This window comes from Thermobia domestica, chromosome 7 (genome assembly GCF_964235325.1).
Source record: "Thermobia domestica chromosome 7, izTheDome1.hap1.1, whole genome shotgun sequence".
Classification (NCBI taxonomy): domain Eukaryota; kingdom Metazoa; phylum Arthropoda; class Insecta; order Zygentoma; family Lepismatidae; genus Thermobia; species Thermobia domestica.
In genome coordinates this window covers 297540929-297564215 of record NC_137460.1, presented here as the reverse complement: position 1 = coordinate 297564215, position 23287 = coordinate 297540929, and the positions used below count along the sequence as shown (strand labels likewise).

The following is a 23287-nucleotide window of genomic DNA, read 5'->3' as shown; positions in this document are numbered from 1 at the left end:
TTTGAAGCAAAAATATTTAACATTGAAGCGTTGAAAGAGACATTCCAACTTGATTCGCATTCGCAATCACATTCGGAAGCAATGGAGGCGCAGCCTTACACGTCATTCTATTACCTGTAGTATGCAGCGCCAGGGGCAAGTATATGAACCAGCGTTGCCAGATCTAGCATAATGATGCTAGATTTAGCATAATTTGCATTTCTTTAGGATCTAGCATCTTGCTTTTAGCATCCTACCCAAATCTAGAATAATTTCAGCAGGTTTATCAAAAAGCCGTAAAACCTGAAGATGAGAAACAAGTTCGTCATGGGAAGAAAAAGAACAGCAGAAATGTATCCTCTTTCATCGATTCATATAGTCGGTAAACCATACAGGCAGTCTTATTTTCCGAAGTAAGTTAAAAACGGCTTTGGGCTTCTTTTTGTGGCTCCACCCACGGTTTTCTAATCCTTTAACTGCGAGGCATGGTCGGAGCTATGGGGGCCATTATCCCCCAACTTTTTGACAATTTCACCATCTTTATTTCTGACTTCATGACCATCTTTATTCCTGAAATGAAAGGTCAGAGACCGCCCAAAAATTTGCCCCCCCCCCCAGCAGACAATTCCTAACTCCGCTTATGCTGCTAGGTAATTTTCTTTCAAAATATGTAAACAAACACTTTGCATTCATTTATACGATATATACGCCATTGAGTCTGGCAACGACTGCACTAGTTTAGTTGAGTTAAAGCTTTGGTGCGTGAAGTATTGAGTTCTATCCACGCATTCTTGCGCTCTGCGTATTTTAAGTTACGTTACCGCAGGGCCTAAAATTCAACGAAATCACAGCTCCACACTGGTAAAAATTTTATATAGTATAGAAAAACTATTTTAGTCAGCATTTGTTTTGACACATAATCAGTTTACCTGCGACTAAAATTATTATTATTATTATTATTATTATTATTATTATTATGTAGGAAATTTTTGGCATCCAGATCAAACAAAATTAGAGGCACATTAGGATACATATTTAATTGTATTGTATTAAACCTTAAAATACAGAAAAGGACGTAGAGAGGAAACACCTTGGCGTATTTCTTCCTCGTTGGCAGCAACACGGTCGCATTACTAGGTGAAAGTCAGATGGTGCGAGGGTGTTTTCTCTCGACGTTTCTCCCATTGTGCGCTTGTTGCAATGGAGGCACAATCAACCCCTGTTTCTATGTCAAATTTTCTAGATGACCCCCGTTGGAGATATTCACGATACGCCACTGGTGTCGCTACTATTTTTATTCATTCTACACATACAATTTGGTAGTTCAATTGCTTGTTTGACGGCTCTATGTGCATTATTAGCTGAGATAAAGCCCTGCTACGGGTAGTCAGATACAAGTCTGCAACAACGCTTCTAGCGGCTAAATGGGAAAGGATATGACAAAGTTTGTCCTCTAAAAGTTGCCTTACATTTAATGTCCTTTCGAACGGTAGCAACACTTATACCACTTTCCATTGCAAATTTTGAAGTTGCCCCCCGTTGAAGGTATTCACGAGACGCTACTGGTCTCGCTACTATTTTTATTGCATTCTACACATTCGATTTGGTAATGCAATTTTTTGTTTGAAGGCTCTACGAGCAGTATTAGCTGCAATATAGTCCTGGTACGTTCTTATTGAATCACCCTATAGTAGGTTCATAAAAGCGATACGGGGGGACTAGTCTACAGCATTCTACTTACTCCCCATTATCACTGCAGCATACACAAAACGATGGAAAGTAATGACGAAGAAACCGAAACAGATGTTACGTTTCTGATATTAGTAGGCGTACCCATTTTCAGGGATCTCTCCACGTGGGGCGTCGTTTCCGCAACTAGCATCGCCGGGACACCGCCCCCACACTAAAATTCCGTCCTGCACCTTACCCACACTTAAAATTGCCGCGTTAATACGTGAAAAGAATAAAAATACTCCGAGTTGGTGAAGTACTTCTCCACTGACAAGACCATATACTCTTTTCTCCAACATGCCCAACTTGGCTCAAATTTACTGCGTTATAGGCTACTGCCTACTGTATCTGTTCATACTGTTGACTGTGAGCGCGATTTCTCAAAACCGGGTAATATTTAGTCAGTATTGGGTGCCCACACTAAGAAATTCGTGGAGGGATCCCTGCATAATTTTACTGAGGCTTTGAATTCCAGTGTTCCATATAAAAATAAATAGACCTAATGTCCAACGTCCAGCAACATGAAAAATTGAATACCCTATGCTGCTTGTAGGCACAAAGTACCGGTAAATCAACTAGATGAGAACCATGTGTCAGGTGTCATGTCTGCAGGCATAAAGACGAACTAAAGGAACATTGGCTTACCTTTTGTTTCTTTATTTTCTTCCTCTGTTCCATTTTCGTTATTGTTTCTAAAGTAATGAAATTACTTTATGAAAGACAAGAATGCATCGTCACCAAACAGCGACCACTGATGTATAGACAAAAGAATTAACCCGGGCCGGCTAGCGAGATTCTTTCCCATGAAACTAACGAACGATAATATTTTCTGGGTTATGATTGGTTGTTGAGAGTCTACGGTGCTTCGGCTAAATTTTTGGCGGTTATTGATGTATGTTATCTCTGGTAGCACATATATCTATAACGGATTCAAAGGATCGTGTAATTTTTATCTGAAAAAAAAAAATCATTATGTTGGAAAAGTGTAATGTCCTATTGAAACAACAGATAAACGTGCAGTTAGTTGCATATTTTAAAACTATATGAATGCAACCGAAAACGTTTGAAAACTAAATATAGTTGAAAAGTTCCTTCACCTCAAAATTGGCAATGGTTTTCCCTGCCATTTAGGATACACCTATACGTATTAATTCTGGCTTAATGTCATATGCTGGCAGTTATATGGAATTGAGTAACCCATTGCATAATGAATGTATTGAATTAGTAAGACTTAGTTTGACACACTAAACGCATTTAAATACATAATCCGAGAAAAGTAAGGTACTCACATTAATACCACTCCACACTTTAAAAATTATAGTTCCACACTCCTTTCCTTCAGTTCCACAAAGTGTGGAGTACTCCACTCAATTTTAGGCCCTGCGTTACCGTATTTCAACTTCGTTCTTTTTTCTTTTAAAACTCCTGAAATAGTAATTATGAGGAACTAGCATAATTTGACCGAATCTAGCATAATTTCGATCAGGTTTTGGAATAATACCGAGCTGTCAGTCTGGCAACGCTGATTTGAACCTGCGAGTTTTGAAAACAAATGAGTTTTAGATATTGGTGGACCATTCTAACTGTTACGATGGTTGTTTATGTTATGTTGACGTGTATGAAGAATTGCTGGCAAAGTCTAATAAATACATAAATTAGTAAATGTTAACATGAACAATGCAACGCAAAGTAATGTTAATCTTTATTGCAATATACTTTTTGCCTGTCATTGCAGAAAGCAATTCCAATGAGAAGCTTGAGGTGGGTATTCGTGCTCTGGAACACCATACCAGATGGAATTAAAAATTACATTATTAAATAGTAGTAATATTAATAATTATGTTATCTAACGTATTTTAATGTTAGATGTTTTTATTTTTAAGATGAATAAAATTCAAGGAGTAAAAATAACTTCTTTTCGCTGATATAGTAAATGTAAAAACTTACAATAAAGTGTTTAACAAATAAATAAATGGATTATTAAATGAAAACTTAACGTACAGGTCAAGATGTAGTTTTACTATACGGGTCTACAGATTGTAAAATGTACAGAAAAATTTGGGGATGGCATTTAGCATCTCCCCCAACTCGTTTCATGGTTTCAGAACCGAGTACTTTGTTTTTTGTCTAAATTGTGATAAAAGTAGAAGTACAAGGGCTCTGGGTGCTTGTAACTCTCTTCGCTAGCTGTCCCTAGCTCAGCTATATTTTCTAAAGTAACTAACAAACTGTAAATCTTATATGTGCAAGATTGGGGGAGATACAAAATATCAGCCTTTCGTTGCAATCACTCAACTCCTACGTACTCCCAAGAGCAGAACCCTTACCGAAACTCTTTCGGACAATAAATTAGTAAAAGAACCATAATTTTTCAACAATTATTTCGCGTGGTATGTCTGAACTTGACCTGCGTGGAGATTTACTATACGGATCGATAGTTTAAGTAGTAGTAGGAACGGGTTAGAAGCCCCGCAGGGGTTAGTTACTACTTGCAGATTGACATACGGAGAGGTCAGTATAACGACGGTATGGACGTACGACATAAAAACTAGAGTGCATAAGGGTAAACTTTACTACAAGACACGCCCCAACTGCGCATCGATAAGTAGGGCTCTTTGAAAAAAAATATAGTAGAGTAGGGTAAGGTAAAGTAGAGTAAGATATAAATAAGTAGGGTAGGGGTTAGCTTAAGGGTAGGTAAGTTTTGATTCATTTTCATAAAATTATTAATGTGTAATTTCTACTTTCTGAGTGAGAGTATCTGCTGGAGCGGGCGTTGTAAATTAACCCGTGCATAAATCACAAACCGGAGTTACCCCTCCGCTTTTTATAAAAATCAGGAAAATTTACAGGAGAAATGAGGTAAGAAATGATAATTTGAAGTTTTTATTTGATGTTTAGGAATTTAAGTTCGGCATGAGAGTTATGTTTAATACGAGAAAAGATATGTGGAAGTTAGTACTATTTGCCGGATGCGGAAGCATTCGCGGAAGGTTTCAGCAGCATGGTAGTTGTAAAATATGGCGAACAGGTGTAATGGATGCTCAAAAATAATGAAGAAAACCTTTTAAATTTTTGTAAAGCCAACGGAGTACTAAAGTTAAGTGAAATGTAATAATTTTTAATACTTTAAGCACTGTTTTTTGTATGTTGCAAAGTCCAAGGGCACCTACAGACTGGATAGGCAACTCTAAACTTAAGCCCTAGTTTGTGCTAGGTGGCCACTGAAAAGCGCGAGTGCTATCTAACTGAGTCAGGGCAGGAGTGCAGCACGAAAACCCGAGTGATAAGGGTGCGCCCATAGGGAGCAGGCGCGTCAGCGATGGGGGTTACGCGCATAAACGATGATAGTGGAATAGCACACTAACAGGTATTTATTCCGAAGTTGGTCGTCGCCTACTTTTTGCCTAAAAGCGTAATAATTGCTTTCTTTCTTTACCAAAGTTTTATATTTAATTCACATAATAATGCCGAGTGAGCGTTAGCGAGTGGAGACGGGTTAGTGTTCCGCAGAGAACGTTGTTTTCTGTTTTTATTACTGCTAAATTGGAAGACGGGCCTGTGTTGTAGAAGATTGCTGCCTTCTTTGTTATGTCACTAACCGTTACAGTAGACAATATAACTTTCTCCAAGTTTCTTTATATTAGTATATATCAGGGTTGGCAAAAACCATGGTTTTTATTGAAAAAAAAATTCTTTTTTGGTTTAAACCAGGTTTGTTTGGTTTAAATAATTTGCTCTATATATTCATATCATATATGGGCAGAAATAAGTTTGTTTCATCTTGATGTTATTATGCAACAACCGGGTTATGCTGGAAGGGGTCACATGCGGAATAAAAACCGTTTCTCGAGTTACATCCTAGAGAAACTGTCCTCCATTTGAACTCGGAACCAGGACTAATTGGCCACAAATGCGATACGTCTGCCGACTCACTCACGAAGGAATCCTCATAAAAATACGTTGAACTGATCTTTACATGCTTCTTGATATAATTGTCAAGAGTAATTTCAGAAGAGCAAAAAGATATACAGCTGCACAAGTGAAACTATTATACAGAATTACATATGGACAATTTCACACTACTACGGAGTACAGAAGAACTAATCTAGTTCAAGTTAGTTAACAACGACTTTTATTGGTCCAAATTAAAGAAATACACCGACTTTATCTGCATATCAATAAGAAAAGGGAATAAAGATACGAATTATTTGAGTCCACTTTGGCTCAGACTCATTTATACATAAATACATACCAAAAATACTTCTCATGTCACTAAATGCCTCTCGTGGGGTCTGTATGACCCCTCCCCCCCACACACAAAGTACGGCATTTCGAAGTATTTTATCAATAGTAAACATTGAAACGAAACAATATTTAGTATTTTTCTTTGATTGCAATTACATAACAATAATAACAACTACAAGAAAATCACAAACATTTATAAGCTTAAGAAAAAAAAGTTGCTTTTGTAGTATAATCTTTTTGAGTGATGAATGGGGAATTTAGGTCTGAATATAACACGAATAATATATGGGAGTGAAACGTGATAACCCACAAATGTCTGTTCATCAAGATTTTACAAACACTTACACTTTTACGAACATTTCTCGTTTTTTGGTTTAAACCAGTTGGTTTTTTTGAAGAAAAAAAAACAGCTGGTTTAAACCAGCCAACCCTGGTATATATATAGGATGTAAGAAAATTTAAAGCATCAAACCTACAGAGGTGAATTGTCACATCAGAGCAAAGAAATAGTTCATATGGACCTGTGGTCAAAAGTCCATACTTTCGAAGCTATAGACTGTCGAAGACATAAGAAAATAAACTTTAAAAATCTATAGCTTCAGTGTGGGACTGAGCGCAGTCAAGGAAGACATCACTTAAGAACTAGTATGTGCCCTATTCAAATACCCATGTTTCAGAATTCTGCGGTGCTTGCGTATCAATGGACAGTTTATGAGCACTTCAACTTTTCTGAGTATTCCTCAACTGGCTCTATAAAAATTAATGTGTAAGTGCCGCAAGATTCTGAAATATGGATATTTGGATTAGGGCACGTACTAGTTCTTAAGTGATGTGTTGACTCGGCTGGGATCGGTCTCACAGTAGTGGAAGTCTGGACCTCTAAATTTCCTTTTCCTACGTTTTCGGCAGCCTGTAACTATAGACGTTTGACCACGGGTCCATATGAACTTTTTTTTTCTTTCTTTTCGTGTGCAGAGTAAGAATTAAATGATAACTTAGCTGCTGGTAGTCGAATTTCGGTTAAAACTACGCTAGAAGTCGTGTAGCCGAATACTAACCGAGCAGTACTCAGTGAAACTACACATTGCCTTTTCCTGGATTACTATAGTACGGCAGGTATAACGTCGTTGCTTTCCCGTGAAAACTTGTAGTGACGTTTATGGGGAGTTGCCAGCTTGGTTACACGTGGCTCGCTGAGCGCAGTGAATGGTGGCTGGTGATTTGCGATCCTCTTACCACATCCCCAGTGACGAGCAGGTCCAAGTGCGGGAAGTCAGCGACGCTATACCTTCTGACCTTTAGTTACCAAGAAAATTGTCAAAAGGTGTTAACCAACTTACTTGGTTACATTAAGCAAAAGGAAGAACAGCTGTACAGTTTTGCGGTAAAAATAGCCGTCTCGTCTTTGTAATTGCTCATTGCACTTAATTATTGCCGGTACTTGGGCTGTTATAGACAATTAGTTATTTTAACCCCTCTTCCTTGGTTGCAGGACTCAGTTATTCAGGCAAACACCGTGTGCGTGGGTTTTCTCGGGGTTCTCCCGTTTCCTCCCACTTTCTTCATTCCACCATTTCATTCATTACTCATCATCACCGTCTCCTTTAGCCTAACCGGCATAACCGTGGGACGTAAAACTCAAAGATTTCATTTCATTTCAGTTATTCAGGATAAATTAACACGTCTCAATTGATCTTTCTTTTCGAGTATCGAAATTCTTATATAATATTAAATTAGCTGCAGTATGGGATATTTCGAAGTAAATTTTTCTGGTCACAGTATGAAACATCCTCAGATATGCTAGTTGTCATTGTCGTGTATGCGATGCACTAACCAATTAAAGTAGTGTCTACTAATTACGGCTCTCGATTAATTTAATCGTGTGGTTGGCGTAATCATAAATATATTCATCTTTATTTAAAATTAGTTGCTATATAGATGTATATGTAGTATATAAGCGAATTTTAAAAGGAAATGTAGACATAGTAACTCCCACAGGATTTTTTTACAGGGGGGAGTGGGCAAAAGGACCGACATATAAGCAAAGTCACGGATACAAATACCTAGAACCACATAATATTTAATGTAAAAAAACAATTATTACAACTCACTGCTAACTTCACTAACTGTTGTGTGTGAATAAAAAAATTTAGCATATTTTAATACTAATTAGGAAAATCCATTGTTAAAGCAAGTGCTCCCTGCAGCGGGCGGCGATGGTTACAGAATACAGTTTTAGTGTTATTGATACTTCTTAAGTGAAATCCTCATTTAGTTGGGTGAGGAATCTAGAATACGATAGTGCTATGATAAAGAAAAGAGTAAGTTTTTATATTTTAGGTATGTTTTGTATTTGTAACCTCTTCTTCTTCTTCCCGAAAGTATGTTCTCCTTTAGAACAACTTAACTCTGTGCATCAAAAGTGCAGAAGTACAACTCTTATATAAATCAGGCGCAAATATATATGTATTGAAAATTGAAAGTAAAGATTACCATGAAAAAAAGCAACAATAGAACGACAGTGCGAAAAATACGAACCAACCAGTGCTAGATAGCCACTGAAAAGCACGAATATTATTAACAGAGTGAGCACAAGGGCGTAGGAGGATGAGCTTGGTGTGCTTCCGTATGGAGCGGGCATGTCAGCGACGGTGGATATGAACGTAACCGAGGGTAGTGTAAAAATTTTATATCCCATACAACTATGCCTTACATCTAATACAGCTTTAATTCACTCCTGTAGTTCTGCATCATTACTTTACATAATAGCAACTAGACATGTTTTTTAAATGACCCCTATTTTTTGTTGTCGGAAAAGATTTTCCCGCCAAGTAATGGGCCATCAAAACGGGAAGTACAATTTACGAATTTTAGAGGACGTGGAAAATGGTAAACTTCGTAGCCTCACCATTCAGCTATGGAGACAGATAGTTATAATTCTTGTTGTGGTATGTATACTCATGACAAAAATTATTGTCGCATGTCTATAAATATGTTGTTGTAGGAATATAATTTGATAACGAATTCGTCCGGTATTTCTTATAATGTAGTATGTGTATAATCGGGAAAGACGACGTATGTGGCAAATTTCATGTCAAAAGAGCAGTAAATAAGAACAATAAAACGAAAATAAAACTTTCTTGGCCATTTAGCAACATTTTGTTTTACTCATTCTAATTTTCGTGTTTGTAATTATTTTCTTCTGAAATTTACTACGAGTATACATTTCCCGATTATACATGTAGTATCAGAATCAATAGTACCATGCAAAATCATTATCAAATTATATTCATACAGGAAGACAGTTATAGATATGCGACAATCATTTTGGACATGAGTGTACATAGGGATATAAATAAAATATATTTTATTATAGTTTGGTTTGTGCATGCGTATCTTTTGGTACATAAATTAACAAACGAACGTAAGTTTATGCTTTCTTTCGAGCACTTCCGGTTCGAATTTTAAAATTCTATTTTACGGTTGGTAAGACCTAGTTACCCGCTTCTCGAAAAAAAATGTATTGCTTGTGTGTGCAACCGTTTTGTCGCAAAAAATTCGAGAAACCGTCAAATTTTCAAAAATCACCTTTCTCGAAATCACCCTATTTTAAAATCCTGAAATGTTGTCAAATTGTTCAACTTTACATGAATAATATACACACCAAATAACATTGTCGGCCAATGCTTCATGAATGAACTACAGCCCCTTGAAGTTGGCGAAGTTTCATTAAGTTCAGTATCACCGTTGGCAACACTGAAAACAATGAAAGTGCAACAATTTGATGATGTTTGTGGTTCACATTCATTAAATAAAGAATAAAAGTTTCTCCTGGCTCCTTTTTATTATTTTGATCAAAAAGGCTCTCTCAAATAATAAGATGAGCCTCCCCTTCTCCGTTTTCTTAAACCGATGTAACCTGAGGTGTAAATTACGATTACGAAACAAAGTTTCACTGATTTTTTCCACTCTGAAGTAATTATTTGCTTGTTTAGTGTCTTCTTCGCTAATAGCATGTTACCAGGCAAATGCTCCAATAGGTGTTGGTGCACTCACAACTCGTAGCACGTTGTCGATAGTCACAAAACACCAGTAGCGTAGCCAGGATGTGTGTTTGGGGGGGGCCCAAGTGCTGTTATAAGTACATATAGAAAAATTACAAACAAAAAAATATATAAACATAAAAATATATAAAAAATTACAAACATCAAAGTACCAAAGTACATTGTCGGACCTCTTTGGGGGGGGGCCCGGCCCCTCCGGGCCCCCCCCTTCCCTACGCCACTGCAAAACACTTATATTATCTTCTCTTATTCTCTTCTGGAAACCTGTACCCTGTTGAAGGGCCATGTGGAAACAAAGGAAAAAAAAATGAAATGAAATCTTGGGAGTTTTACGTCCCACGTTTATGCCGGTTAGGCTAAAGGAGACAGTGATTATGAGAAATGAGTGAAATGGTGGAATGAAGAAAGTGGGAGGAAACGGGAGAACTCCGAAAAACCCACCAGCACGGTGTTTGTCCACCACAAAGTCCACACGGCGCGAGCTGGGATCGAACCAAGGACCCTAAGCACCGGAGGTGAACGCTCTACCACTGAGCTACCGCGCCACCTGGAAACACAAAGAACACTGCAATTTCATGTAATTTATGATTTATTGATAATATTTCTGCTATCCATCACTGGTTATCATATATGCATATAACAAAAGTTCATTTTTGCAGATTTCTTAAATCTACACTTTGAATTGCAGAAGCTCGATTTTGGGGAAAGCATGAAGTTAGTCCATGGTGACCCGTTACTGCCATAAAAGCCAAAAATGACTTCGGTAAATACCAGTTTACGGTCGCACACTTTCCCATTTTTTTTTTTTTTTTTTTTTGTTTTGTTTTGTTTTGTTTTGTTTTGTTTGTTTGATTGTCGAATTCGGTTTTTAGCAACAAGACGAGAGTAATACCCGGAGTTGGTACTTGCACTATACTCACGAATTTTTCTGCAGGTTTAATACTGTGAATCTGTTTTTCATTTTCCCGGGTTGCTACATTCTTATCCCCCCTCTCCCCAATACGTCGCAGAGACCCTTACCACGGCCGGTTTCACTGAAAAGCCACTGCTTTATCAGACCTGTCTGCATCTTGGACATCTGAAAGCAATTTTTAAAGTGGAATGCAGCACCATCAGAAATCACTGAAACGGTTTATTAAATTGTTGACACTTATTTTCACGTGTTCGAACCTTTTCCTATAACGTATATTATCGCTTTTCTTCGAGTATTTTTAGAATCCTATTCATGGCTATGAGTACGAGCCGAATCGTGTGTTTTGTCATCGCTTATTACGGCAAAACTGTCAGTTGTTTCATAATATATCACTCCCGTAAAGAAGGACATTTGCTCGTTTCTCCAGTGATCATTCTGAACTTCCCTTTGCAGAATAACAGTCCAATTTAAGCGAAGTCCACATGCAGTAAAATAGAATTTGTATCTTGAAATTTTACACGATGCTTTGCGGAAACAATTTTTTACACTTTCATTGTTTTCATTGTTGCCAACTGTGACTTCAAAGTTAAAGAAAGTTCGCTAACTTAAAAAGGCTGTAGTTCATTCATGAAGCATTGGTCGAGAATGCTATTTGGTGTTTATTATTCATGTACAGTTGAACCATCTGACAAAATTTAAGAATTTTAAATTATGATGTTTTCGAGAAAATGACGATTTTTGAAAATTTGACGATTTCTCGAATTTTTTGCGATAAAACGGTTGCACACAGAAGCTATACTTTTTTTTGGGGGGGGGGGAAGCGGGTAACTAGGTCTTGCCAACCTTGAAAACGGAATTTAAAATTCGAACCGGAAGTGCTCGAAAGAAAGCATAAACTTCGACTTTTCACATAAACTTACGTTCATTTGTTAATTTATGTACAAAAAGATACGCATACGCAAACCAAACTATAATAAAATATAGTTTATTCATATCCCTATGTGCATACCATAACAAGAATTATAACTCTACATGTCTCCATTGCTGAATTGTGAGGCTCCGAATTTGACCATTTTCCACGTTTTCTACAATTCATGAATTGTACTCCTCGTCCTTGATGGCCCATTACTTGGTGGGATTTTTTTTTTCGACAAAAAAAAAACGGGTCCCTTAAAAACATGTCTAGTTCCTATTAAAAAAAAGTTTGAACAATATCTGAGATGGTGATGGTACAATTTTATTTTTTATTTATTTATTTATTTATTTATTTTTGCCTCAATTGAAATGGAAGGCACCAGATATCTAATTTAAGTTAAAAACAATGTACGTTTCTCATTACTTTTAGTTACTATAAAGATGTGACTTAAAATTTGTAAAATACTGTACATATTTTAATTTTTTGCATTTTCTTTTTCTATAATAGATTATTAAAACACATGGTACAAAACATAAGAAATGTTTATTAAGTACTGACCTGTTCCGAGAGATCAGAAAAGATGAATATGAGCTGGTTTTGGAATGAAAATGGTGTTCTTTATGCTATGTATTGGGTAGTTCAGGAAGTGAGTATTTATTGAATGTTTTATTATTATTATTCGATATGCCCATTAAACCATATAGTTGAGACTCTGTTGTATTGATAGAAAGTTGAGACACTATAATATTAATAAATTTTCATAGAAATAGGCACTAACTATACATTTAAATAGGAAGAATGTGTCAAATAAAATGTACTGTAGGCAGCCAATGACACTCCAAAATAAACAAACTTCTGTTCTTTATAATATATCGAACGTAAAGAAACGACATTGCTTGATTTGGCGCTTTATTGATGCATTTCGAAGGAAAAAAGAGAAGCAGGACACGAGGCAATGCTTCGAGGAGACGATCCGCCCAAGAAAAGAAGAAAACTCGACGAGAGCTCACGTCGGGGTTCGGATTTCACGTTAATCAGTAGGTTCACGTTTTGTATAGCCTCGCTGTTCACGGGACGTTAAACTCAAATTCAGCTGAACTGAAAGAAGAAAATAGATTCAAGCTGATGAAAGAATTCGCCGTACAGAATTTTGAAACTGTTGACATGGCAGAATAATGCTAGATTTGGCCCATAATTCCGTCATGGAATGTTAATGTCATGGTAATTGTAACATAAGACAAAGTAAATTATTCGATAGGTACATTAGATTTCACTGTTGTTTCCTTTCCAATTATCTGTGTTGCAAATACGTAGTAATAAGCAGTAATGCAGTGTTATGAATTGCTATGAAGTTATGAATATCCTTTACTTAGAGATATTGTAAAGATAACTTCACAGAAGTTTACTTTGGGGTGTTGTAGGATGCCTACAGCAAATTTTATTTTAGCCCAATATAGATTCATGCTGAAAAAAATTTCTGCTGGTCATTGTCTCCGATTTTCCTGAAATTAGGATATATCATTCTAAGAACAAAATAATTAGACCCATTTTTTTCTGCATTATACAAAAAAAAAAAATATTAGAACTAAATTAAGCATTTGTTGCAACTGAGACTTTCAGTGACTGTTTGCCATGGCCTTTTAAAGAAAATGTGGATCAAATTTAACCTTTCCAAACTTCTTAATTTTAGGTTGTGCAGTTATTTTTTGAGTTTTAGTGATATTAATGCCTATTTTTAAGGCTTTTAGTACGTAATCATCCGGTTTTTATTTTTGAAGTACATTATAACCCATTTAAGTAGATTAACCTATTTAAATATACGGCTTTGCGTCCAAACGTCCTGCTCCGGTATTACAGGGTGGTATAGGAGCAGAGGGCTGGTGTTATTTATCACTAGCCTTTAAGATATATATATATATATATAAGTGAGCATAGTGAGAAGGACCACATATCCTTCTACCTTATTAATTTATACAGTATGGCGCTAAATTCGGTGTACAAAAGCAGAGGGGTGATTCCTAAGAGTAAAAAAAAAGTTCCAATAAACATAGGGCGAAAACCCCATCGTTTGTGTGTTATAGGCTGCTGAAATCATGAAAAAATGAACTTTAAAGGTTCATAGCTCCAAAACTTTGGGACCTACCTTGGTCCGGTCAAGACTTCCCTATCCAAAAATGCGTTTTTCAGAATCCTGAGGTGCTTCCACAACAATGTTTATAGAGGGAGTTTGACTACGGTCCTATGATATAAAGTACTCTCCAACTACATCCATAAAAATTATTGCGTGAGTACCTTAGGATTCTAAAACATGTATTTTTGGATAGAGCACATATGAAGGGTAAGGGGAAAAAAGGAGGAATGTCACAAAACTGCATTTTCGAGAAAACGGCGTTTTTATATTTTAAACCGCGTTAAAAAAGAATAGGGCACTTAAATCTTTTGCCCCTTTTTACATGGAGATTTCGACATTTACGCATGCATGGCATATACTGTCAAATAGTACCTAGAGTCACCAACAGATAGGACAAAGCACCCGATAAAGGACACATATGGACATTCCTTGTTTTTTCCCCTTACCCTTCATATTAGTTCCTAAGTGAAGTCTTGACCCGACTTTGGGTGAAGTCTGGATCCCATAGTTTTGGATCTATGGACCTTTAGAATTGATTTTTTCATGTTTTCGGCAGCCTATAACACGTGAACGATGAGCTTTTCGCCCTAAGTTTATTGGAACTTTTTTGTTTGTTTTACTCTCAGGAAACACTCCTCTGCTTTTGTACGACGAATTTAGCGCCATACTGTAGGTATCGTTAAAAAAATGTAAATATTAAGCTAGGCTTAATCTGCACTATTAAAAAAAGTTTATATCTCTATTACTTTATGGCAGGCATGCATATAGCGGAGTTGGGATTTGGGCGCCAGAGTCCAGCGGGCAAGCTCTGTGTCGGTTTTCTACATTATTTATTTACAAATACTGAACAAAAATTCAGAATAAATTAAATCTTTTAAAAGATTTTTTCTTTTTAACTCTTTTTAAAGCGAGCTTAACTTCTTTATCTTTTAAGTCGAAGCAGGAAATATAAACCACCGAACGATTTCTGTGTATGAACTCTGTCAAACTCGTAACCCAGCTGAGTTACTTTCCTTCCTTCGCTCAGTAATACTCACGCATCTACAGTTTCCATTTTCATCCTAAGTTTAGTTTATTGTGTTCTGTAATATCATTCTGGTGTTTATTTTAAGTTTGGATCATAGTTTCAATTCTATATCTACACTATAACTTTATTCAGCGTACCAAATTTGAGTGATAGTTATTAAGATATTTAGTATATAACTTCCAAAAGTATAGGAAACAATGTTTTAGTATTTTGAATAGCCTGAGGTAAGATAAAAAAACCCGCATAAAACGCTTCGTTTGACTTAACCTTGATTCTGAGCTATCTTTCGTTTTTAAATTTTGCCACATATGCTACAAATAGTAATTTTACAACAATTGTTTTATTTTAGGAGTCCACTGTGTTTGGAGGCTATCAACCGAGATGATTTCAAGGTACGCCGCACACAGGTACTACATAGACGGTACCAAATTTGATCGTAAGTAAGGATAAATCCCAGAAAAAGGAAGAAAGTGTTGTGACTCACCTAGCATTTCAAAGTGTCTTCCTATGTGATGAACTATCATCAGCCTCCCATCATTAGTGCGCGGCTTGCTCAATTTGCAGATTCGACGAAAAACGTTTTATATATAGAGAGTTTGGCATAGAGACATTTAGTATAGGAAGCCCAAAATTCATAGCGTCAACATAACACCAATTTAAAAATATAGACTGAAGATCTAATTAATTCTTATTGACTGTGATTTTTTTTTATTGGCGTAGCTCGCTTCGTGTGATGTGTATGGTACTCATTTAAGCTAATTTGCATGCATATTATGCTGTCTTAATTTATGGCAGTTAAATCACACTTCAGATTCTAAAGTAATGTATAATATACCTACTTCGTATCGTTAAATATATTCTTAGATGAAGGTGACAGAGAACTTTTCAAGAAATAGTTTAATTTATTTTGTGTGTGTTGAGGGGAGGGGGGACGTAAGTAAACGCATGATTCTGCTGCTTGGTTTTCGGTGATTGGTACAGTCATCTTCTGAACTACAATACTAGGGTGTGGGAAAGAGTTTGTACGATGCAACTCTGTTCAAACTTTTCTTACAAAGTAAGTTTTTTTTTTTATGTTAAATAAAACTTGTTAAAATTGATACACTGATGAGGTATGCAATTAGTAGACTTAAATTAATATGGACTTTTTGTTTATGTATTCACATTAAATATATTGTGTACTACAAATGTATACTTAATGTAAAATTTAATAAATTATTACTGTAATTATTCTCAATAAATCTACAGGATTTTATTTTATGTATTGTCTTTTAAAGGTTCATTCCTTTATTTGGCTTTCGGTTTGTTATGTAATCATAAGTAATGTAGGATGGTGGAATTTAGATCATTTTAAGGATAATTTCTCTATTATATACGATAACTCGAAGAAATAATCGATTGTATATCGCATTAAATATTTACATGATATAAAATAAGTTATTTTCCCCATTTATGTATAAATCTTACCACCAGTGGGGTTCTGTAGTATAGACACTGGTTGCCCAAGTACTTCACAAGTTGCGGTATAGTCAATGCGGTCTGGTTGCTTAAGCACTGACTTCAGGAGTGGTAGAATGAATGACTATTCGGAAACAGTGAGTAGCCTAGTGGTTAATGCATCGACACGGTAAGTTGAAGTTACAGGTTCAAATCTTAGTCCAGTCTTGCATTTTCTTTCCTTTTGTAATTATGTACTTTAGCTTAGTAGACCTGATTTCTTTATACTCGAGTTATTTCATCATGACTCAACACAAAGACGACATGAACCGCTCACATGTTGATAACTGGGATGTCTTCCTTGTGCTCTGTCATTTATTCTACGTACTACAATAGCTGTTTTAGTGTTGTGTAAAACATACAACGAAGAGCACAATTAAGACACCTCGACTTTGGACATCTGAGTGGTCCACATCGTCCTTGTGTTAAGAGTCATGGTGCAATAAATTGGTTTCATGGTGATATGATCACGTTTTATAGTGGTTCTTTATAAGAAAAACTCATTATATACACGTGTTTGTAAGTTTCGTATATTTTTAATACTTCTGTAAGAAACTGTACTATAGCATTTTTTTTTTTTTTTTAGTTCCATTAAGAATACTTTTCACAAAATGCATGTGATTTGTTCCGATTGTTATTGTTTCTCCATATTTTTAAATGAATATTGGCTTAGATATAGAATGTGTGTCCGAGATAATTTAGTTTTATCCACTTGTACTGCACAGTGCCCCCTGTGGTGTCGCCTTGTAATATTAAGGGATCCCGGGTACATGACAAAATATTTAGAAAATATTTTCTGTACATGATAGAAAATATTCAGAGAATATAAGGTAGACAAATCAAAAACATTTTCAAATTACTTTTCTTGGTGTTTTGTAGCAGTAGCAAATGTTAAGAAAATATTAAACTAGTTTCAGACGAATTTATGCTAACAAAGAAAATATTTACGATTTATTTTTCAAATAGCAATTGATATATTTTTGATTTGTTATTGTATGTAGTTTCAGAACGTACTTAAAGTATTTTCTAACATTTTCTGGTTTTCGCAGAGAAATATTTTAAATTCTTTGTGAATATTTTTCCGTCATTACCACCATAACACCTACAGTTTGAAATACATTTCTTTCTTCAACCTATAAGTTAGAATACTAGAATTTATTTCAACAAATTTATGTAATGATAGAAGTTTCCGTGTGTTCTAAACCGGTTCCAACATACACAGACTTCTACCACCCCATCAATTTGTAAAAATGAAATCCAGATATTTTAACTTACAAGGGTTGGAAAACTGTTCAGTATGCATTTCCTTTAGTATTGAAGAAAGAAATGTATTTCAAACTGTAGGTGTTATCGTAGTAATGACGAAAAAATATTCAGAAAGAATTTAAAATATTCTATGTGAAAACCAGAATTCGTTAGAAAGTATTTTAAGTACGTTCTGAAACTACATACAATAACAAATCAAAAACATATCAATTGCTATTTGAAAAATGAATCGTAAATATTTTCTTTCTTAGCACAAATTCATATCTGAAACTAGTTTAATATTTTCTAAACATTTTCTACTGTTACAAAGCACCAAGGAAAATAATTTGAAAATGTTTTTGATATGTCTACCTTATATTCTCTGAATATTTTCTGTCTTGTACAGAAAATATTCTCTAAATATTTTGTCATGTACAGAAAATATTCTCTAAATATTTTCTGTCATGCACAGAAAATGTTCATTAAATATTTTCTGTGATGTACGGAAAATATTCACTAAATATTTTTTTTGTCATGTATAGAAAATATTTTTTGGTATGAGTGGAAAATATTTTAAAATTGTTATTTTACAGAACATTAATGTTTGTTAAAAATGGATTAGAAATCTTCAGAAAACATTTCAACTAAGTACCCAATACATTGTAAAAATATTTAGAAAAAATTTCTTTATTTTAGACAAATGATTTTCAGTGTTATTGCCAAATGATTTTAAAATATTCCATGCGAAACATTTTAAAAACCATTCCGTTAACATTGTATAAAACGTTTCAAATACATTTTCAGTAATGTGTGGAAATGATACAGAAAACATTTTTTGGAAAACTTTTCTAACGGCGTATAAAATATTTCTACAACGTTTTTGAGTATATTGCGAAAATATTTTCAGTATTATTTGGAAAATGTTTTCAACAACATATGGAATATATTTCCTTAAGGGAAGTAGGATACATTTTCTGAAGGAAAATGATGGTACGTTTTAGAAACGTTTTGAAAATATTTCATTGCTGTGTGGGGAGTAGGTTGTGTTAATGTTAATATTACTACATTTCCAATCCTTATCTGTTAATTGACGTTTCTGGTTACCACTGTCAACAATAGCATTACATTTTGTTCAAAAAGGGACTTCCAAGAAGTAAATCTGGTTTCATGCCTTGAATGACAAAAATGGGTACTTCAAAAAAATAATCTTCTCTACAAAGGTTTAGCATTTGCATTCCCATTATTTGATACTTATCATTACCAACAAATGTCCTTATTTTAAAATGAGAATATTTTCTGAGCTTGGCAGACGGAAATTTTGATTTAATTTGGTTCCATATTCTATCGCTAAGTAGGTTAAGTTCAGCGCAAGAATTAATTATGCCGGTTAAATTTATTGTAGCAACACTGCAAGATACTGTAGATGACGGATAGCAATAGCAATAATCACTTCTTCCTAGCAGCACATCTTGGTCCAAGCCTCCCTCTATAATAAGCGATATTGTGAAATTTAGTTCTTTCGTAATTCCGTTGTCTTGAATTGGTCCAGCAGGGAATAGCATCTGCGCGCAACCCTCCTTCCCTGTTATGCTCGGGTGTTCGGTGCGTTTTCCGATGCGGACATTGCTACAACTTGCTCGGCAGAACAAATTTGTACATCAGATTCCGTCGTCAGACAACCCTGATCGGTGCCGTATCGCCTACGATAGTTGGCGCGATACCAACCATATCGTCTTTGATAGTTATTACCACCATTTTTGTCCCTTCGTGAATACGGTTGGTTTCCATAATCAGGCGAGTTAGCTTGAGTTGAGTAGTGCGAGGTTTCCAGTTTACTTTAGCCAACCTCACATACGGTTTACCTGAATTATATTATTACCTCACTGAGTAGGATTAACCTCAACAGAGTTCAGTTCAGTCAGTCGCAGTATCAGTTCATCTACTGATTTCAAAGGCACAATTCAAACTAAACGAAATTCATCGGGTGGAATACACGCTAACAAGATGTCCAGCAATTATTTTTCATCATAGGTTTCCGCTATTCCGTGTTATCGCTCTATTAACAACCACACAAACTCTACTGTCGAGGAATATTTGGTCTTATCGTATCTTGTCGAAAGTAAGCGTCGTTTTTGCGCTCTTTCCATATTCTCGGACATATATTGAGCTTTGAATTTGCCCTGAAATTCAGTGTAAGTTTTAACTACTTTTATCTTTGTGCGGTACCACGCACTACCTGCTCTAGTAAGACACTGCTCCACTAAAATTAATTTCTGCTCCTCTGTTAAATTGAAAAGTCGCGAGAGTCTATTGAACTCCTCCAGAAATTGTTGGACAGCTCCAGGAGTTGTCTGTCCTCCAAATCGCGGGAAATCACGTACGTCCCTAGATTTTAGAGACGATTCAACTACTTGAGAGTAATTCCACTTTGCAATCTACATTCATGAGGTAACGTCGATCAATCATTCCCGATATCAATCGAACTATCTAAAGTGGTCCTAGTTGCGTTACAACTTCATACAATATCTCGCGTTGTGATATTCAATTCTCGAGTAACATATGTGTAAGGCATATAACAGGATTTAGAAATTTCACTTGGTCTATACGTACTACTAACTCTATAAGTATAAACAGAACTAACAACATTAGTTATAGTTGATGTTAAAGTTGTGCTAGGTGTTACCGTTGGAATAATAATATTTTTATTCCTTGAAATAAAATTGACATTATTAGTAGAAGTTACCAAATCCGAAACATTCCCGTGTTTGTTCATCTTCAAGTCTTCTACTTCCTGCCTTAGCTGTGCAAGCTTCCGATCCATACTTTCATGTTTTGTTTTTACAATCGACCTCAATTTCGTTTGTTTTATCCAGAATGGCTTCCGTAACCAATTTGTAGTCCGCCAGTTCTTTCTTGAGTTCATCCGTTTTCTGGACCTCTTCGGAAATTGTATCTGTCAATTGCTTCATCTTTTCTTTTTGTAAGCTCACTTTCAGATTCGCATGTTCAGCCACAGCTTCAATTTTTGAAACTTCTCGGCCTAAATCAGCTTTCCACTCATCCTTCATGGCTTTCATCTGGTCCTAACTGATTCCTGTCCATTTTCTCCCTCATACTCTTATTTTCTTCTTTCAACATTTTGACAACACCAAGAGTCGCACTTGTTTGCTGCACGAAGCACTCCATCACATTTTAAAAAGTTATTTGTTCTCCCTGAATATTTGTCTCAGTCCATGAGGACTTTGGACTTCCATCGTGGTTCGTAATTAACTGAACATCACTCAGTTCATTACTGTATGTCTCCCCATTATTAAATTCTTGATTCGACGTTTCTGTACGACTCAAATTTTATTTACAAATGTCACAATACCACTCCACTTCTGAATTACTCAATTCATCATAAAGTGAATCGTCCAGATTAATACAGCGAAAATGATACGAGCGACCCACACATCACCAAGTTCAATATTTCATTATTAGTTTCATCAACTTCTGTTACGCCCATACAATAAGCGTAACTCTCGCTCTCACTCTGTCCACTAGCTTCTTGTTGCACTTTGTTTATCTCATTTACATAGGCCTTATTCCCAATGATTCACTAGTAATTGTTTTCCTTTCGTATCTTCTGCTTCTCACTTGTCCTCTATCACTTCATTCTTTACGTAGCTACGCTGATGTTCTACGTCGTCTACGTTATCCTGTAAATACGGTCGCCAAATTTGTCATGTGCAAATCTATCATTAAACGGGTACATTGTCACTATTCGTTCCTCGAGATCCTGTCATACTGCTACGCATCTGCAGCTACGTTGCAGTAGGGCAAGGCACCAGTTCGAAGACACAGATAAGGAGATGTTACAAAAGTGATGGACTTTATGTACAAGAAGAGAGATGTTGAAACAACTGGCAGTAATCGGTGTCATTCTTTTGCATTTGAATCCTTAAATAGAACCCAGATTTCAAAATCTTTAGTTCATTTATTATGCTACTCATGCCCATTATATAAATTTTTCAGTTTACTGTTGCACACAATTAACAGTTTGAATATCCTTAACTTTAATTCGAACGGTCAGTTGAACATGATTTGTTAAAGGAGTTTACAATTTCTAGCTCATCAAAGAGAATGAGCCCAAGGAACTTAGCTCTAGCTGATCATTTCAGTAGATATGTAAACTAATAATGCAAAATAAATTTAGTTCCAAGATATTTTATACAAATAATGATCTAAGCACAATTAATTATTATTTTCCAATGTTATGTGCACTAAATAATCAAAATAGACAATGGTAATTATGCAGAAATAAATATTTTAGGTAATCTTATTATTTGATGATAATTGATTACACTTATTATACAAATCATAGTTAAAAGGAAGAACAAAATTGGCATTAAATTCATAGTCTATAGAGTCCAATTCTTACTATGTGGTGCAGATAGAGAAAATAACAGCACACTAGGAATATTATAAAATTAATTATTTAACGTTGGAAAATTATAACACCATTTAACTGATCAGGAAATAATCAAGCAAAATAAAATAAACGAAAACAGGTCGTTACAACGTTAACACTAAACTCAGTTCACTCTGCTTTGCATTCCGTAGGTTGTAAGGTAGTTTGTGCAAGGAAGCTGTCATATCCTTAGGACTATACAACAGGAAATTTTTTTCAATAATAAACTATGGTATTATATTCTGGGGGATTTCGGGAATAAGTGTTAGTACATTCCGAATACAGAAAAAATATTAGAAAAATGTTTAGTATGCCTGAACGATCCTCATGTAAAAATGTTTATAAAAAATATAAATTATTGACATTACCTAATGTATATATATATCGCAGAATTATGTATGTAATCGAACACAAAGATTTATTTACATTAGCTAAACGATTCACTCATACGATACTAGGCAGAATTGTAATATGTATATTATCCAACAGAACTATGCAAATTTTTACAAAACTAAATAAATGAATTGTATAAAATTATATAACAAATTACCAATAAAGTATAAGGACATTAACGGAAAACGAATATTCAGAAATACTCTGTTAGAATTATTGTTAGAAAAAAGTTATTACTCTGTGGAAACTTATCTTACTGATAACATATAGAGAATGTAAACCATATCTGACAACTGTAATGCTTAATTGGGGATTGTCCTCATTTGTAAGCTATGAATAGGCAAATAAATATGAATATAAATATTTCAGTACTGATATGCATTTTGTAACTTTTCTCTGTTGTTCTGAAATCAAATAGTGTTTCGGAATAGATTTTTCTGCAGATTCGAACAGCAAGGCACGTGACATGTGAACCTGCTGTTTAACGTTAAATCGTAATCATCTGAGCCTCCACTAGGAACTAAATCCAGAATATTGGTCGTCCAACAAGAAGTGTATACAAAATACCCTCGCTTTTTATGTGAATGGGACTCCAGAGCAAGAACTGAACATTGGGTTTGGATGCACTGCCTAGTCAGAAGAACCTTTATAACTGGAGAAAAGAACATTGTTTCAGGTTCACTGATAGATCCC

At 35.4% G+C, this 23287-nt stretch overlaps 1 long non-coding RNA gene across 1 annotated transcript; it reads left to right on the top strand.

The window, feature by feature from the left end:
- The first annotated feature begins 3277 nt into the window (after positions 1 to 3277).
- Positions 3278 to 16148, top strand: LOC145689098 (uncharacterized). Its single transcript, XR_014132095.1, has 3 exons — positions 3278 to 3471; positions 12359 to 12497; positions 15359 to 16148. It is a non-coding gene; the product is annotated as an uncharacterized LOC145689098 (long non-coding RNA).
- The last annotated feature ends 7139 nt before the right edge of the window (positions 16149 to 23287 follow it).